Source organism: Agrilus planipennis, unplaced genomic scaffold (genome assembly GCF_000699045.2).
Source record: "Agrilus planipennis isolate EAB-ADULT unplaced genomic scaffold, Apla_2.0 scaffold50, whole genome shotgun sequence".
Classification (NCBI taxonomy): domain Eukaryota; kingdom Metazoa; phylum Arthropoda; class Insecta; order Coleoptera; family Buprestidae; genus Agrilus; species Agrilus planipennis.
In genome coordinates this window covers 1,356,799-1,369,866 of record NW_020438881.1, presented here as the reverse complement: position 1 = coordinate 1,369,866, position 13,068 = coordinate 1,356,799, and the positions used below count along the sequence as shown (strand labels likewise).

The window sequence follows — 13,068 nt, the reverse complement described above, 5'->3', positions numbered from 1 at the left end:
GCAGACTGTTGATGATTTAGCAAAATGTAAATTACTTATATACTAATCTAGCCCAAGAGGCAACAAGAATAAAATTTCCTAGAAAATAAAAAAGTCATAGTAGCAGAAGATACAAGAATACCAATTGGAGTACTGTGGAACTTTAACTAGTAAAACATACACACCTGAAGTGCAGAAAGGGTTTAGAAACCTAAGATGCGTTTCTCTCTAACTGAGTATGACACTTTCGGTATCGAAACGCGTCTTAAGTGCCTAAACGCTTTGTAGAATTTGGAGAATCAGCAGAAGATAGTAAAACTTGTGCTTTGTAACTGTGTATGAATCTGTCGGATTTTGAGTATTTTTTCTTTTCCAAATCTGCTTCGTTTCGTGCAAAATTAAAAATATTAAATGTTATTAGTTCCAATATCCTATTGCGCTTTTAGAACATTACATTCACAAAGCATATCCATCACTATTTATTTGTTAGTTATGTAAATGCTTAATAGCCTACAACAAGGCATTTAATAGTTAATAGCGTTTTTTTATTCGTTTTATGAATAATACAAACATACTCTCATAAATTTCGTAACTCGCGAAAAACTGCAACGTTTTTTGTCGCGCATATTTTCACACATGTTCGTACTAAGTGGGAACGATAACGTGGACCTAAAATACAGCGCGATGTTTATCTTAATAATCCTGGATCATTTTAAATTTAAATACAAGTGTAAATGACACCTCCCTAATTATAGTTTATCTTCCCACTTCTCTGCCCGTTAATCTTCATATACATACTTATACGTATGCACATACGACAGCATATTTGTTTGTGTGTGTACTCCCTACCTAACACTCTAAAAAATATTTACATGTCTTTGTTCAACTTTTTTTTACGTTTATGGAACAATGAACATTTTAAATCTTATGTTTTATTGAACTAAAAAAGGAAGTCGAATAAAAGCTATGTAAGTATGTGTATCAAAATATTAAGTAAAAATCTTGATACATGTTTTGTGAACAGTATCTATTGCAATGTCCAAAAGAGAAAAAAACAAACTAAGGCAAAGTATCTCAGAATTACCTTTTCATTCATAAGTGAAAATAAGAAGCCAACACTTTTTTAGCTAGGTGGAGGTGGAGGCATTCTTTCATAGTATCAAACTTTACAGAGTTGAATTAAGATATTGGATAATATACAGTTGTTATTTAACTTAGGTACTGTGGTATTTTTTTAGTTACTTGCTGTAATTAATTTAAATTATTCAGTCCTATTTTTATGACCATGACTATTGGACAGACATGCAATTGTGTTACGTGATATTAAATAGGTACTAGAGATGGACCGGACCACTAAGGTTAATTCTTCATGCCTTCGTTCTGGCAGGTTTTCCATTAAATACCACTCTCACTAACGTTCAAAACCACATTAATTCCCGTTCAGAAGTCATTTAAACACCAAACCAATGAATTTTTTAATCTTGGTAGACGGATTTTCAACGAAAGGGTTGAAACCGGTGAAACGAGCCTGGTAATTGTCCAGAATTGGGACTCCAGACCAAAATTCGCTCCGAAATAGATAGTAGAATTGGATATTAGAAGGTGGGGGAGACATTTTTTTATGACTTCATAATTTTTTTTAATGATAATTTTTCAAAAAAGCCTCAATTCTGGATAATTGGCTGTATTATTAGTGACATCATTGTTGGGTTAGGTAGAATTATGACAGATTGGAGTTTATTTAGGGTGTGTTCCGAAATATAGCCCAGCATACTGGTCAATGCTGATGACGTCATTCATTGACGCCATATTGTTCATTCGTTTCGAAGTATACTGGCCAGTACCTTAACGTTAAGTTGACGCCATACTGAGAATAGTGTTTGTGCTCGTTTACAAGAATTTTGCTCCAAAAGTTATTAAAATTTCTTACAATAAAAAATTCATTCTTCAAAGTCAGGTGAACACACGCCCGTTTGATATACTACTACGTCACACTTTTCTCATCAGTACAATATGGTGGCACACCAGTACAATATGGCGTTGATTCATGACGACATCAGCAGTGGTCAGTATACTGGGTAATATTTCGGAACATACCTTTAATATGCTTGCCGGCCAGAGGTGGGCTGATACGTTAGAGTATTTTATTCACAGAAAGCATTAGTTTTATACATTTCCTAGTACAATATCGGAATTTCATACAATTCCTAGAATTAGGGCTCCAGACCAATATTGCTTCAAAATTTTTCATCGATTTCTAGTTATTTCTGAGGGTGTAATAATTATAATTAAATGGGAGAGACATACTTGTTCTTATTACAGCATACACCATAGAGTATATGTTGTAAGTATAGCTATTTCTTCTTTTAATATTAAGAAACGAATTTTATACAGTGACAATCGTGAGATAAGGAGATTAAAAGCTTGTATAACTTTTAACACCCCCCCCCTTCGCGCCCCTGGTCTCCTCACTCATCTTCCCGTACCTATAGTTTAGAATTGAAAAATTATCATTCAAATTGTTTTTTATTTATGAATCATAAGTCCCCAACTTGTAATATCTAATTCTATTATATAGAATGACCGGAGGTCAATGAAAAATTTTTGGAGCGATTTTGGTCTGAAGCCTCAATTCTGGATAATTACCATTAGCCTTTAGTGTTTATAAGCAAAGTTCGCAAGGTGATAATATCATACTAGTAATAAGTTATCGTTAATCAAAACCTGATATACCAACAAGCCACAGAAATTGTAACTGTTCGGTCATGTATACTGTACTCTTGTTCACGAGAAAAAGTAAGTACAAGAACTATTAACCAGATAATAAACACTTTCGTTTGAGTAAGTTTTTGTTACAATTATTAAATTATTATTCAGGTGTTAGTTCTTTCTCCTTTTTCTGGTATAATTCCCAACATTGTCCGGCATTATTCGGTACCCGGTCGGATCCCAAGAAAGTGCTGGGGATCCAAACCGGGTATCTTGGTCGTATCTATTAAATACCTTTGTTTATTAATAATACTCATATATAAAATAAATTAACCACACTCCACACTGTATGTAGAAGATGAAAGAATCGATAATCATGTGGACATGTCCATTCGTTTAGATGTTTTCTCTTTATACGACTGAAAAAAGGGAAGAAGAATCAAAAAAGAATCGACAAATCACATCGATTGGCAACCCATTTCCAATAGTGGAGCATTTTCTCGATTTATTGTTTTCCGCTTCCTCAATATTGGCAAGAGTTGGGAGTTATTATCCTCTTTTTTGTTACTTCAAGCTGAATACATTTGTTCATGGCATTAAGACATGAAAATCACGAATGAATTAATTAAAAAGTAAACACATGTATACATATGAGTTATAATGATGATCCCATCATTTTGCAGTAATCATGTGTTTGGTATCTAATCTATACATATAAAAGAAAGTCGTCTTAGTTACACTATTTATAACTCAAGAACGGCTGGACCGATTTGGCTGAAAATTGGTAGGGAAGTAGTTTACAACCGGGAGAAGGACATAGGATATCACGTTCCACTAGAAAAACGTGGTATATGTAAACGCAACTGACATGGAATGACAAAACAGCAAAACGAAAAATTTATAAATCAAATCATCAGTCTCGCCGTTCATTTGTTAAAAATGGTATAACAAAACGTAACTAGCATGGAATAACAAACCCCAACTGACAGCTTAAAGTAATGTTGTCTATGGTTTAGTATGGTGTTTTATTTATAGTAAAATTTACCTGAAACTTGGCTTTAATGCTTTTTTATAAAATTAGTGATATACATACCTATTTCAACATTTTACAAAATTCTACCTCTTTAGGAAGCTGAAAGGGGTTTGCAAAGATTGCATGTTTGTTTTTGGTCCGATTTACTTGAAACTGGTTAAAAAATTCAATCTCTGTTGGGGTGGATGAGTGGTAAAGAGGAGTTGCAATGTTTAAATAGAACATATATTATTTGTGGTCAGATTTACTTGAAACTTCGTTTTAATGGTCTCTCATTTAATTTCTGTAAGATCTATCTGGACATCTTAAAAAAGGGGAAGGTGTTGCAATTTTTGTTTGGGACATACTTTATTTGTGGTTGAATTTACTTGAAACTTCGTACATATGCTATTTGATATTATTATTCAAACGAAAAGAGGTTGCAAAGTTTCCATGGGGTATATTTTATTTGTACTCGGATTTACACGAAGGTGGCTCATTGCTAAGCAAATACGTGTTTTGGCAATTTTTAAAAATCAACCCTTAAGGATAAAATGATGTTGCTACGTTTGTATTTGAAATCTAAGATAGCGACATTAGATAAAATTAGAACTTTGTAAGGGTGAATTGGGAGTTACAAGGTTTTATGGAGAAGCAATATTAATAACTACGAGCGAAGCCGCGGGGAAAAGCTTGTAATTCTATAAAAATTAATCATTGCCGCTTTTCATAATGTTTCACCCTTGAGTTGTAAAGTAGATAATTTGAATTTAGGTACACAGGGTGTCTCGAATATGAAAAATTGATAGTGGTGATTGAATAAACTCAATCGTATTTAACTTAGACAAAGAGCATAGGATAGATTGAAGGTGTTATTTTTGCTTATCATTAAACGTTCATTTAACTTATCGCTAGTAGAGCATTTTCATCATTATTATTATTACAAACGTTCTTTCTACAAAATTTCAGTAAACCTTTCTTAGCGCATATAAATTCCACTAGTGCGCGCTTTAATCTTTTCGTCGGACAAGCAGTAATTTATTATTAAAATTTTCTATTTGACGCAGGCGGTAGGCAGCCGCCATTTCCCGCGGTGCCCACGAACCCTGAGCATCTAACAACCCGAGCCACTCTCTACGTGTACGTGTATACATATGGGTGTGTGTGTGTGTGAGTGTAACAGTAGAGAGAAAAGCGGCCACGGTTTCGAATAATAGAAGGCAAATAAATTTATAAACGTTGATTTATCGCGTTCTGCCATGTCTGAACTGCGACTACATCCCGTGATATATCGCCGAATATAAATACAGATTTAGCCGGGACACGGCGAAGGAGCAACTGCGTCTTGGCGGTAGCGACTCCTCTCTTAGAAAAATGAAACGTCTCCTATTTTTCTTTTTTTTTTTATTTTGTACTTATTCTGATAATTGCAGAACGAACAGTCCAAGTTTCCTATAGCTGTTTGTAAATGTCGATGTGCTTGTGGTTGTCTATTATTCAAATTCAAGTGTTCTTTTTCTTTCGCGCAAAACAAAAATGGCTGTATAAAAGAATGCAAGGGGTCATTATACGTGAAAAGAGCAGCACGGCCTAGAGCAAGGGTCGGCAACTAGAGTACCGCGGAAGGTCAAAAATTAGACCGCTGAAACTTTTTGGAAAGTATATATTACTCTAATAAATTGTTTAAAAAATGTTTTTCTGTAGATGACAAAGTGTGTTTGAGCTTTGAGTGCCACCCTTATCGTTTTTTGGAGGAAGGAGTATGTTTTCTCTGGAACATCGATTCCGGGTCCGTCTACTCTGGTCCAAGTTTTCCTGTGGTCTATTTATATCACTTAGGCAAATGCTTAGGTAGCAATATTCCACAGATAATCCTTTACTCTCTTCTGTCTTTATATCGTCTGTCTCATCTTTCTCACCCGAACCACCACCCATTTATCTCTACGATTCCGAACAGGAGGCTGAAGAGGGACTTCCCCTCCACTATTCGGCATGGTCCGGAGGAATTGACCGCCCAGCAGCTTCAATAGTTGGTGGGATTGAATCACCCAAAAGTTTTTTAAGACACATGAACCGAACGGCGTGACCTAGAAATTTAGACCATTCCTCAACATTCGGGAGGACACCGATTCGATTCCAGATCAGTCTACTCTGGTCCATAGTTTCCTTAAATCACTTAGGCAAATGCCGGGGTAGCAATATTCCGCAGATAATCCTTTAGTCTTTTCTGTCTTTATTTCGTTCGTCTTGTCTTTCACACCCAAGAGGTGAGAAGAAGAGGCTGAAGAGGACTTTCCACCCTACCATTCGACATAGTTCGGACGGACTGCCCGCGCACCAGCTTTAGTAGCTGCTGGGAATAAAGCACCGAAATGTTTTTTAGTTTTAATGACATATAAACCGAGCGGCATGGCCTAGAGGCTTAGACCATTGCTAAGCATCCGGGAGGATACCGATTCGATTCCGAGTCCATACACCCCGATCCAAATTTTTCCATGGCTTCCTTGAATCACTTAGGTAAATGTTGGGGCAGCAATATTCCACAGATAATCCTTTCTCTTCTGTCTTTATTTCATTTATCTCACCTTTCTCACCCAAACCACCGCCTATCTATTCCTAAGATTCCGAATAGGAGGCTGAAGAGGGCCTTCCGCACCACTATTCGGCATGGTCTGGAGGGACTGCCCACCCACCAGCTTCAATAGTTGGTGGGATTGAAAAACCCAAAGTCTTTTAGGTTTTTATGACATATGAACCGAGCGGCGTGATCTAGAGGTTTAGACCTCAGCATTCGGAAGGACACCGATTGGATTCCGGGTTCGTCTACCCTGGTCCAAGTTTTTCCATGGTTTCCTTGAATCACTTAGGCAAATGCTGCTAACTTCTTTTCATCTGTTTCATGTTTCTCACTCCAAACACCATCCTCCAGAAGAACTGCCCATTTAATAAAGATATCATCACACAATTTTTAATAATTACATAAAATATGTTAGATATCGGCGCTGAGGTTGTTGATGGGAAATGAATTTTGCTTAATTTTTCTTTATAGCTAACTTAAGGGATATCTCCCTAAATATTATGCGTATATCTTTGTATCTTTCATATTTGGACCACTTTTGTGTAGTGGTAAAAGGAAAATTAACATCGGTTCTCATAAGCTTTTGGTAGGATAAAGCTGAAAAGCTTAAAAGATGCGGAGTGGCGTGCGGGTGGGGTTAAATTAAAGGAACATCGTATAATGTTCGCGAAAAATTCCGGATCATAAACTTTTCTCGGGGTCTATTTTAATTCCGGAATTTATGGGCCGTATTAAGTAAACAAAACTTCCGTTTGATGGACGGCACTAGTTTGAGTTAAATTCATTCCGGCCACGAAGTAGGTCGCACAAAGAAAATACGAAACTAAATCTGCTTTGCCGGGGCCGGCGGACGTCCTTTCCCCCTTCCTCCACTACTTCACGACCGACGCCCGCCGTCCGCTTTTCTTTGCGAGATCGTTTATCAAAATATATCGTCACGGCATAACATGTTTTCGTGGGCGACGCAGAAGAAACCTTTCGAAAATATATCGGCGTCCGCCCGAAAGACTTCCTAATGAAAGCAGTAGAATTCTTCCGAACAGTGGCGGGCAACTTTTCCAAAGAATATCGGACCTTGGAGAAGGGAAAATAGAACAAACAAAAGAAACAAATTTTCGATCCAATAAATTCTCGAAAACTTGTCTTAATAACGTTCCGTAAATTTATAAGCGAATAAAAGGATCGAGAAAGTTGGAACTAATCTATGGGCTTTATTGGGCATTGATAATACAAAAAGAATCGTTTTTCAGGAATAATTTGAAAACATGAAAGTACAACAATAAAACATCAATTGAACTCTATTGTTCCTGAAAATTAATGTTTGAATAACCTCATAACCTCACTTTCTTATTTTTTACTTCAGAAAATACAAAGATAGATGAACGACAAATCTATTTTTAATAAATACATGTATAAAATTGTATTTCAATCAGAATAATCCTTAAAAGATCTTAAAATGGTCCCTAAGATTCAATATAAGATCTAATAAATATGAAACACTGACATTTAATAGGGGTTAATATCAAATATTAATGTGAAAATTCATTTTTAATTTTCAATCCTACTACAAACTACCTCAAGTTAATGAGGAAAAAATTTGTTGCTGTTGTCACACCCTTGCAGGGAATTGAGGTAGTTTGTAGTGGGATTGAAAATTAAAAATGAATTTTCACATTAATATTGGATATTAACCCCTATTAAATGTCAAAATATTTGATATTTATAGTATTAATATAATTACATTAGTTCGACAGATCTGTGACCTAATAAGTACGGTTTGTCATTGTTGCTGTTGTCACCTCTTGTAGTTAAGTGGTCAGAGCATTGGCGCGTAAAGCCAAAGGTCCCGGGTTCGATTCCCGGCAAGGGTGTGACAACAGCAACCAAAATTTTTCCTCATTAACTGGAGGTAGTTTGTTGCGGGATTGAATATTAAAAATGAATTTTCACAGTAAAATATATAAAATGTAACTTATAATGATTGTGATAAAAAGATTTTAATCGGTTTTGGAGATTGATTTTAAAGATTAAGTGTTGCTTACGTTCGGTATATTTTACATCACGGGAAACCTACACAGTTTTAAGGCGCCTTAAATGAATGAAGTTTTTCTTTTCTTATAGTACTTTAAGTTATTACTTTTTAAAACTGTAAAAGCATTTTGTGTCAAGTTGTTTTTGTTTTTATTCAACTTAATTACAGTATTCATAAATCATATTCAAAAACTAAATTAGTGCCCAAGTCTCATTGTTTGTTGTATTATTAGGAATGACAACAGGCATTTAAAGTACATATTTAGAAATGACTTGAATATTCTCACAAACGGAAGCCTGAGGCTGATCCAATAATAATAAACAATCTACCAAAAGAAAATGTCGATAAATTATTAGTTATTGACCGAATTTTTCAATTTCAATTGGCAAAGTTTTCTAATTGATGATCGTAATTATTCCAGAGTTTACGTGTGCCGGGAGCAAAGATGCAGCCTCAAGCCTCCTCGAGTGAGCCGGTGTTTGGTCCAACGTTACCAACCTTTCGGGGCCATCATCAGACACGTGAAACCGTACACGGACCGACCCTCGATGGACGCTTTTGCAATAAACTCATTCATTCTTTATGTGTGTAAATATAAATTCTTAAATGATAGTGACGTTAAATATCGAAATAGTGCAATGATGATGAAGAAGAAGAAGTGTTACAATAAGACTCGAAACAATTGAATGCGTTCGTCTTCGCCCTCTGGAAATCTCATCAATGCCACCTGACGTAAATAGTACCTACTAATGTAAGAATACGATACGATAAAATACCCATGAAACTGATGATTTGAAACGGATATACGTAATTAATGCTCCTTGATATTTTTACTTACTGTTTATAATAAATAATTATCTAACGCTTAATAAGTGTATGTGCTGGTAGGCTTTGTTTTTGTAAATAACTGACTTGTATGTAGACGTCGAGAGTATACCTACAACCGAATTTATTGAAAATTGCTGAATTTAACCAGCTACTAAGCAGAGTGTTAAACCATCAACATAATGCGTGTTGGTGCTAACAATTTCCCCAGTGTTGGCACGCAGTTCATACCAGTTATATTAATTATTAAAAAAACTATTATTGTTGGTCTGTACTGACACAAGGTCACAGCATATTAACACACAATAATTTAGCCAAAACGCTCTCCTAGCTTCAGTGGATGGTCAATTTCAGTACTTTTTATAAAATATGCTTGATAAATGCATTGGAAAGTTAAAAATTATAGGTCAGGTCATTAATGTTAAATGAACCGATCTAATTATATTGAAATTTTTAATGTTCTTTACAAAATATATCAAAATTTACTAATAAACAACTAAAGGTTTCTGCACACGCCAATACTTACAAAACAACTGCTCACTACTATGAGCATAATTCCAGTATTGTAATAGTACTTCGAAAGAGAAACATTCGCATAAAAATATAAATAATTATCCAGATAATGGGATGCACAGGTAAAGGAATTACACAGCATAAAGTATTAACAACATTAAAAACAAGTTAAAGTCTAGAATACTAAAATATGAAAATGTTGTTCAAATTCTATTTTCGTTAAAGAAGAAATTAATTCATTCACACGTACTAGGTATTTTAAGACGGGAAGAATTTACATGCACCCCATTGTACAGATATCGTGTACTTTTGGATATAGTAACGTAATTTATAGAAATATTTGTATATTACATGCAAAACAACATTTTATTCTTGTTTCGGTTTATACTTTTTTATTAGAGCAAAAAATCGAAAATAAAAGCACCTGAATTTTTAGACTAACCGCTTCGCTTCGTTCCGAACAGGGTTATGAATCTTAGGAACCCGAAAATAAGGAAAAACTATTTTTCTTTTAAAAACTACCGGGGTATTTATATTTTGGATTTAATTTAGAATGCGAAATTAATAAAAATTTTGAGTTTTTTATTAGGCCAATTTTTTCGTATTTGGGTTTAAATTTTTGAGATAAACATAAATTCACAATCTTACATAAAGCAGGAAAAAGGAAAAATGTTTTCTGGAATTTGCTGTATCATTTCTTATCCCGAGATAAAAATGTTCAGTCTCTCAAAGTCTCCGAAAGCGAGACTTGAGTCTCCGCCTCTCATCGAGCCTCTCCGGTGTCGCTGAGAGAGACTATCAAAAAAACTGTTCAGCGTCTCTGAACGAGAGATTTGAGTCGCTCATAGAGAGATCGTCATTTCGTATCTAGTTTATGAACGAGAGACTCGAATCTCTGAATTAACAATTTCATCGTTCGGGTGTCTCATACAGAGACTGTGAGAGATCTATAAAAACACCTAGGCAATAACTGACAGACTGTGAAAGACGCTCTCAAAGACGCTGAAAGACTGGAGAGAGACTGAAAAGTTTTGTCTAGGGATGTCATGAAAACTTTCAGCCCATACAAAACTTTTTCTAAAATGGCTACAATATGCAATCAATTATTGCTTCCAGAACTTTGTAAATGCGTAAATATGCAAAATCAAAAGTCAAATAATAAAAGAATTTTGTATTTACTTATTTGAAATATGGTCATATTAAAAAGTCATAGGTATGATTTTGTGAAACAGTAACAGTTTACTTTTAAAATTTTAGCCTAGCGAAGCGGTTGGTCGGTTAACTGTGAGTTTTTGCCATATTCTTATTTCCGTACTTCTTATATTTATATGTAAGTATAGGTACATAAAGCCCAACATACTGGAAAATGTAAGCTTGTCTTGATAACAATGCCAGCGGGTCATATTTCGAGAGTATGGAATTATTGTAATTCGAAGTTCGTATTTAGGCTTTAAAATTAATCGGTACTATTATTAACTGCAAAGCTTCAGAGCACCGCTTGTACTAATTTAGTTTTAGTTCGCATTTAGTTGTAAATGTGTAAGTAACTTTAGGCTAAAGCAATTGATAAGAAATTGTACATATAGGGCATTAAACAAAAAAAAAAACAATGAAATTGAAACCTCTTTGATGAATTTACTAGATCGATGTGTATGCGTTAAGGTACCTAATCGATATTAATAAATATAAATTAATTAGTGTAAAGAAAATTTGAATTGAAAAAATTAGATATTGTTGTTGAACAATTTATTTGCGAGAGATTGTCACGAAAACGTAAAGTACAACAGATGTATACGTAATTAGATTTAGGAAATACATGCTATTTAAAACTTATCGATGGAACCTGCACCTTGCAATCCAGTGTGTCAGGGCTGATTAACATCATTGTACAGGTCAAGGCCACAACTTACACTTGCTTTGACATACAAAGGCCACGACGAAAAACTGTCCACAGATGTCATTTTACAATGATGAGTTCGCATCTGGCCTAAGAATGCCCGGAATTTGTTATATCCTAACCTCACATTATAAAATATTCATTTTTTAACCATTTTGGCAGCATTACTATATAAAATAAATCGATAAAACGATTAAAAGATATATATTTTATCCCTGGATTTGAATCTAATACTAAAATTGTCCTAGCACATCAAGTTTTGGAAATATCTTAACATCAAAATCTCAGTGACGTTTTTCTGATTTGTTTGGTTTTGAGAAACACCCGAATTTTCAATAGGTACCCTAGAGCGTTTTTGGGATTAAACTGCAATTTGTCGTTGAACAATACCTGAGTTCTAATTATTGTTAAGAGTGAATACTCACCATAGTGTTTTCTTCGGCAGATTAAAGAAAACATACACGAAGTGGCTTTTGCAATTTTTGAAAGCAAACTCGAGTTTACTTTCAGAATATTACCATTTGAAGATACTCTAATCTCAATACCAAAAGAGCCAAATTAACATCCCTCAGACTTTGAGGTTAAGCTATTGAAAATCTTGATGTGTTAGAGCGATTCTAAGGCTAGACTACAATTCAGCTATAAAAGTCCAAAATAACCAGAAGAAACTTGATTATTTACTTTCCTGAGCTAATTTGGAAGTTCTTTCAGAATCGAAAACCGCGTTTGCCTTTTCAAGGCGGAGTTTCGATGACCTGTGTTACTATTTCATCAAAAAAACTATTATTTAATTGTTTGTAGCCATTGTATGTCATAATTAAGTGTGTTGTTGGCAAGCCTTTGATTTTAGTCATTTATCTTATGTAAATTTAGTCGTACGTTATTGGTAAGCGAAAAGAATTGTACAGTTTTAAAATTGTTGAAACGCTGGATGAAAGAAGACCCACACAAATAATTTGAATAGTCTTTCTTTTTGTTTCTGTTCTTTCTTCTAAACTTGATATACGTAAATGTATTTATCTACCTCCAAAAAAAAAATCGTAATTACTAATAAATATTTGTAAATTTTGAACATATAGCTTAATTATAATCAGAATAATAAATTATTATAAATAAACAGAAACCAATTCCGATCCACCGTTCCAGAATTAAGTAATAAATAAAACCGGTTATTATACAAATCGAATATTTCAAATAAAACAATTAAGCTTGTTAATAATAATAATATCTACTGTAATAATAATAATGAAAATAAAATTGCAAATATTTTAGCAGCCAAATTTCAGTGTAAATAATGCTTCATGTAGTTAAGAGTGGTGGTTCAGTGCACTAAATTATTTTTATTTCAACATACAATCATACATAACATTTTGTTAAAAATTACTTGATTTTATTCATTTTATTATTAAAAAAGGTTCTGTTATTGCCGATTGTTATTTCATAAATTTTCAAAAATGAATTAACCATAGTAGAATTCAATGATCCAATGTTAAATTTTTCCTTTGCAATAGAAAGTAGCGCCG

The 13,068-nt window shown here is 34.2% G+C and overlaps 1 protein-coding gene across 1 annotated transcript in view; it reads left to right on the top strand.

Moving 5' to 3' along the window:
- LOC112906742 (homeobox protein abdominal-A homolog) overlaps positions 1-10,499 on the top strand; it is a 93,362-nt gene extending 82,863 nt beyond the window's left edge. The window contains exon 3 of the mRNA XM_025981518.1: positions 8,732-10,499. The gene's annotated coding sequence lies outside the window, so the exon portion shown is untranslated. The remainder of the gene's footprint in view (positions 1-8,731) is intronic.
- The last annotated feature ends 2,569 nt before the right edge of the window (positions 10,500-13,068 follow it).